The sequence below is a fragment of the Larus michahellis genome, chromosome 4, assembly GCF_964199755.1.
Source record: "Larus michahellis chromosome 4, bLarMic1.1, whole genome shotgun sequence".
NCBI lineage: Eukaryota > Metazoa > Chordata > Aves > Charadriiformes > Laridae > Larus > Larus michahellis.
The window spans coordinates 87,489,570-87,495,752 of record NC_133899.1 but is presented as its reverse complement, the minus strand read 5'-3'; positions in this window follow the sequence as shown (position 1 = coordinate 87,495,752).

Below are 6,183 nucleotides of genomic sequence, written 5' to 3'. Positions count from 1 at the left end.
ATCTAGCCTTACATTAAACCGCAACGTCCCATTTCAGTCCCCACAACTAGTACCTTGTTTCTGACTTAAAGTTCTAAAAACTTTTGGTTTTCATACACCTCTACTAGGTTAGTGGTGTCCTTTCTCCTCCCTCCAATTTGTTAATACCCCACTGAGTCTACAACTATTTGTTCTAAATAACACTGATTTTATTTTTTTATACACTCCTGCCCTTTCCTGTTTGCTGCTACATACGTTGTCAATATCCCATTGTGGTTCCAAATCCCAGGACACACAGGCCCTCTTTACTGCCAAGGGGCTGGGCCACCTCTGTTTGGCCTTTTTAGCCAAATCCTTAATCAGGATCAGCTAGAAGATCATATGTATCACCAAGGCTTTTCATTGCCTTCAGATCTCATCTACCAAGGAGATAACCGCTGACCAGCAGCGCGTAGCTTTTTATAACTTGAGTCCTTTTGCTGTGGCTGACTGAGTAGAAGCATTACCGATATTAACACAAGATAGAAAAGTTTGAAAGCGATTGTAAATTTGGTTGCTATATTGATACAATTGTTCTTACCACAATTCTCCAAGGTAGGCGAGTTTAGCAAGAAATAGGTTTTTACTTGGATAGGCAAGTTGAAAAATAAGCAACAGTATTAAAAACACGTTGTTTAAAATGTGAAAGCTGTTTGTGACATTTGTGGCATTTGACTTGCCATAAAAATTGAATTTCACTGGCTCAATGATATAGAAAGGCCATCATTACACAACCATTACAGCTGTGCCTAGACACCACCTAAAATGAGTGCCACAAGGTGGGAGGCATTTCCACGCCATCATTAACAGTCCTAAAGAATGCCCAAGTGGTGATACTTGGGGATTTTAGGATAGGCTGCTTGGCGCTTGGGCTGCAGATTCACGGGCACCCGAGCCCATCATTTCCCTACTGAAATTCCCTACTCCTCTCCTGTCTCCCAGGAGCACGTGCTTCTCCTTCCCTCTTGCTCACCAGGCCCTTCACTGAGCCACATTAGAAAACCACCCAATTCTTTGGCCAAGCGACTTGCAGGCTGAGCAAGTTAAAAGCTCATGGAAGTGTCTGACACGGGCTGAGGCCAAAACAAGGCAAGCGCCAGGAGCACACGGCCACGAAGCGGAAGGAAGGGAGAGGCAAAGATGAGGTGTGTGGGATTTCCCCCTTGCAGTCATGGAGCTTCTTAATTTGGCTTACCTTCTCATGGGAACTGCAGTGTTGTTAGCTTGGAGAAATATCATTATGGTTCCTGTAAGGAAAAAAAGAAATGTTATCCTATAGCTGATAATATGTACTGATAACCAGCTGACCATCTCGGAACAACTTTCCAGCAATCTGAAAAATACAAAAAAGGCCTGGATGCATCTCTGATCTAAGCACTTCTATAACATTGACTACATCGCTTTGCAGCAAGTTGATATTCCTGATGTTAAAATAACTTTAGACACTTGCGGTAAATTGTTGAGCTGATCATCACCAAATAAAGATTCAAGTATTACTAGCTACAGTCTCTAACAGACAACAAATTACACCTGTTAAAATAATTTAAGATGACGATTCATGTATTGGAAACAGCGGAATATCACTAGAACCTAAATTTCATGCCAAGTAAAGTTACAACAACAAGAAAATTTCTGTTAATCTATGGTTCTACATGAACATCTGTGTCCAGGATGGCCAGAAACTATGAAAGGGATGTGTCAAGACACAAACATTTGAGTCTTTCTCTTCCTTCCCTAGATTATTATTCAGAATAAAATAATTCCATGGGGATTCGAGACCCGGAATAACATTTACCTTTAGAAAGGGAGAGTGACTGCTTATATCCCATTCCTGGTTTCAGCCTTGCTTCCTGAAAACTAGACTGGGCAAATAGCTCATGTTAACAAACCTTAGCACTGTGACAAGGAGCCAGAGTTTACGCAACAAGACTGCCTATACAGAGGCTGGCAAAAGCCAGTTCACCTTTCAGGGAATTAAGGCATTGTTAGTGGAGCGGCGGAAGCATCCAACTTTGAAGAAAAGTGAAAGTATAAACCAATATCGTTGTTATCCCTCTTCTAACCATTCTGCGCAACTCGTCAGGCCAGCTCCACAGTCGCTGCGCCCTAGGTTAATACAGGCAAGGCAATTGCCCCAAACTGTCATTTTGTAAAATGCTAATGATTGAAATAACAATCCTGCAGGTTCAGGTACACAACTATGGCCATGGAAGGGCTGACAAGCAGACAAACGGCACATTACAAGGACATGCTTCACGGCAAAACCTTAATTCTGTGAACTTTGTGCCATAAATAGGAAAGATTGCCTCTAAGAAGCATCTGCTTTTACAATTAAGTGCCACCACTGCTAAAGCCAATGGGCAAAATTGGATTGACACAGCGCAGTACAAAACCTGCTACAAGCAACTGAGTGAATAAATACGTATACACACCCCTATGGTTGTTACCGTTGTGAAACATCAGCCTAATTTCTCACCACAGAAATGACAAAACCCGCATTTAGTCTTTCAGTGCTAACTGAATCAACACCATCACAGACTGTGCAACCAGTACTTTAAGCTACGTACCAAAAGGGAGTTAAATTCAGAGTAAACACAGAACAATATATTCGCAGACCTGCACTTTGTTCAGTCATGCCAATCAGCGTGTCTGAATATCCAGACGTTCCTGACGAATTGCTCACAAGTAATCCCCAATTGCCATCCACAGTATTTGAAAGACCATTTGACACAGAAAATGGTGTAAAGAAACCAATTTTACAGGTAAAACCCATAGAAATGAATTAAAATCTAGGCATAAATCAACTACCTTGAGTCACTAACTACCCTGATTTGACAACTCTCTGAAATATTTGAACTTGCCAACTCTTCTTTACGAAATAGTTGGAATTTTAGAAATTCAGCCGTAATCTGATCACCTCAGTCTCTGAAAACATAAGAGCCATCAGAAGGAAACAGCTCTCAGTTCAACTTGACAAATATTAGCCAGATTTAATGAAAACAATCAGATAAGATTGCTTTCAGATGTAATGTCTAGTTCCACGCTTGCATTCAGGAACACAGAAAAAGCATAAAAATAATCGTACTGAAAAAAAGTTACTAAATTTATGCACAAACTAAGGCTTAGACAACATGCCTAAAGCTTGTCGTCCGAGCATACATCTGTGAAGGAAAGAACGTGCACCTCAACTTTACTTGCAACCTGGAAAAAAAAATAAATCGAAAATTTGAAGCCAACAGTCACATTTAAGAAGTCTTCCTGAGCCTTTCATATTTTCCAGTGTGAGGAAAAACGGTGCAGCAGGCATGGCGGCGCCGAAGAAAGCGACTTGGCTGCGCGCTCGGTGTCGGAGCTGAAGGAGCGCTGCCTACACTTGTCTGCTGGCTATTTTTGTGCCTGCGTGTGTAGTTCTGCTGGACTAGAGGCTGTAAAATCTGAGAGGTCTTGGATTGCCTTAGTTTTTCTTCACGGTCCGGTGTATTTTCATCTTTGCCATACCCACTGCTAGTCCCAGCCCGGAGTTTGCAGATGCGGAGCCAGCTGCTTTCAAGGAGCCCAGCCTTGAGAAAGTGAGAATTTCTCTCTTGGTTAGGGGAACGTGCAAGAACTCTTATGAAACACATTTATATTCAAATCCCATCTTTCTGACTCAATAGCAGGATCTACTCAACTCAATCAAATTGTTTTGCATTAGTTGGAGACCACAGCCCAGCTGCTTTTGAACAGTCTTGGCTTGTTCAGCTCGTCTGTGCTTCTTCACAAAGTCTTTATCTCTTTTAAAGCTTCGGCTATTAACAGATTTAGTTGTTCATTTTGAGGCGGAAATTTTCAAAAGATTCTTAGAGGTTATACTTTTGTTACCAGAAACCAGCGAGACACTTCATATTTCGTTACCCTCAAATCTAAATAATTTCCCTATAGTAAATGCCACGGTGACCATTAACTAGTATTTCTCAAGTAAAAACTAAACAATGGTATTTTATAGTAGTGCAGTGCCATGAATGCAACGTATGAAACATGTCCATTCACCCTCCAAGTTCTTACAGCACACAGCAGTAAAGAAAACAGTAATTTGTGATGTATCATTCCATTTCAGATTTAATTAATTTCCTTATTTACTGAACTATCTTCACCTGAACTCCAGTGCTAAGAGTAAATCGGTCAGATTCTACTGTACGATATGTGAAAGGTAATATTAAAAAAATCCCTTGCTAAAAATAAACTCATTATGCTAGCAGTAAAAGATCAAAAGCGGCTATGTAATTAAAAATTATTAAATTGAGAGTACGTACAAAACAAACTCCGCATTGTGCTTTTAATTAAAAATATTACCCTGTAAATTAAAACTGAAGGCTTAAAAATAGTAATCAAGGTCAAGAGAATTATTGGGTAAAAGGATCTTTGTATAACTTTGAAATTTCTGAGTAATTTTATGATTAAACACAGGAAATTCTATTGGAAAGAAATGAAAAAGGCGCAAATGGGACCTAGACCGTAAAGTTGCTAAGCAGATGCGTTATATTTGAAAAAGAATAAGAATGCTCCATTTCAAATTCAGAGCTCTCACCAACGAACTGCCACGAGGCAGGCTAACGGCTGTCCCCAAGAGATTACTCTCAATGCGGGGGGAAAGGTAGGGAAGACCTTAGCAACAACGTCGGCAATTTAACTTGTGACTCTGTCCCCCTGCAGAAAGCTGCTTCCTCACAACAGCAGAAGAGGAGGAAGAAAAACAAGAAAACAAACAAACCCAAACAATTTTCTCCTTGCCCTGGTTTTTTTCTTTTATTTAAAGTCAACAGCAAATTCCTTTTGTTTGCTAAATCCTGTGTTGGAGCTCAGTACAAGTTGTTTAGAGGGGTTTAGAAGCAAGGTATGTGACATTGTCACTGTCAGAACAGTTCCAGCGAGATTTAGACTCTAGGAAATCAGAGGATTTATTTCCCATGGACACTCCAGAAGAGTAGAACTTGTGAAGTTTCAATTGTTTGAGTATCAAAACTGAAATTAGGAAGCTTTGCCTAGCTGAGGAGGTGGCTGCCTGGGCGAGAGCTCTGAAAGCCACTTGGACAGGGGGAACCGACAAACCGCGCGCATTACTAAACACAGCACGGCTTTAAGGCAAGTTGTCCCCACAGATTTGATACCGCTTTTGGAGCAGGGAGGAGAGGGAGCGAGTTCTCAGTGGATGGCTTTCCTGTTGCGGCTGTGAACATTACACCCTGCTACCGAGATCAGCTCGTCCCGCAAAGACACGACAAAGGAGGCATTAAGTACCTGGTGGCTGGATTTCTCCGGGTTCTCCTTATGTGATCGTCCGTAGGGCTTGGGCACGTGGTGATGTTGAGACAGGCAAGTTTTGCAGCTCTGCTTCTTGCCGAGTTGATTTTAGTAGCCGGTGCCTGTATTCTTTCACCTCTACCAGCAGATAAAACCTGATTGTGCGGGAAGACACTGGGCTGACTGCATTAAAAATTAACCGTTAGCGTAACTGTAACTTCAAAAACATATTGATGTAGAAATTAAATACGGAAACTCCAAATGGATCGCATCAGACCGTTTTAATAGCATTTCAGTGAAGACTCGTTTGTAAAGCAGAAGAAATAAATCCATACTCAGGAACGTTGTCTGAAACTGATAGTTGGATTTCTTTCCCTACTGATTACAAACCGGCAGCTGACATTTCTTGTCCTTTTCGTATTCTTGTTAGAACTGTTCTCGTTACCTGGGACTGGCTGGCCAACAGAGGGTGTGTGGAACAGATTGGGACTCTCACAAAACTATGGCTAAAAAACCCCCCACAATTCTCAGCATGGAAACAGTATGGAAAGCAGAATCATCATCTCTATGATTTTCCAAGCCATGCTAAAAACATTTCAACTCAAATACAATACGTAATAATGTCTTTAATAAAGAGATTGCTTTATAAGAGGGCAAACACTTCTCTGAAGGTTTTAACCTTCTGCATGCCAAGAATCAGCATTAGTCCGAGATCAGAAATCCACTTGTAAATTGGCAACTTCCTTACTTCGCTGTCAATTCTTTCCGGAAACTCTATCACATGTAGTGGAGAGCAGGTGACACGTTATTTATGCTCAATAATTTTACATGTGCACCATTTTCAGCCTTAACTTTTGAAAAACAGAGATAAATAACACTCAATTT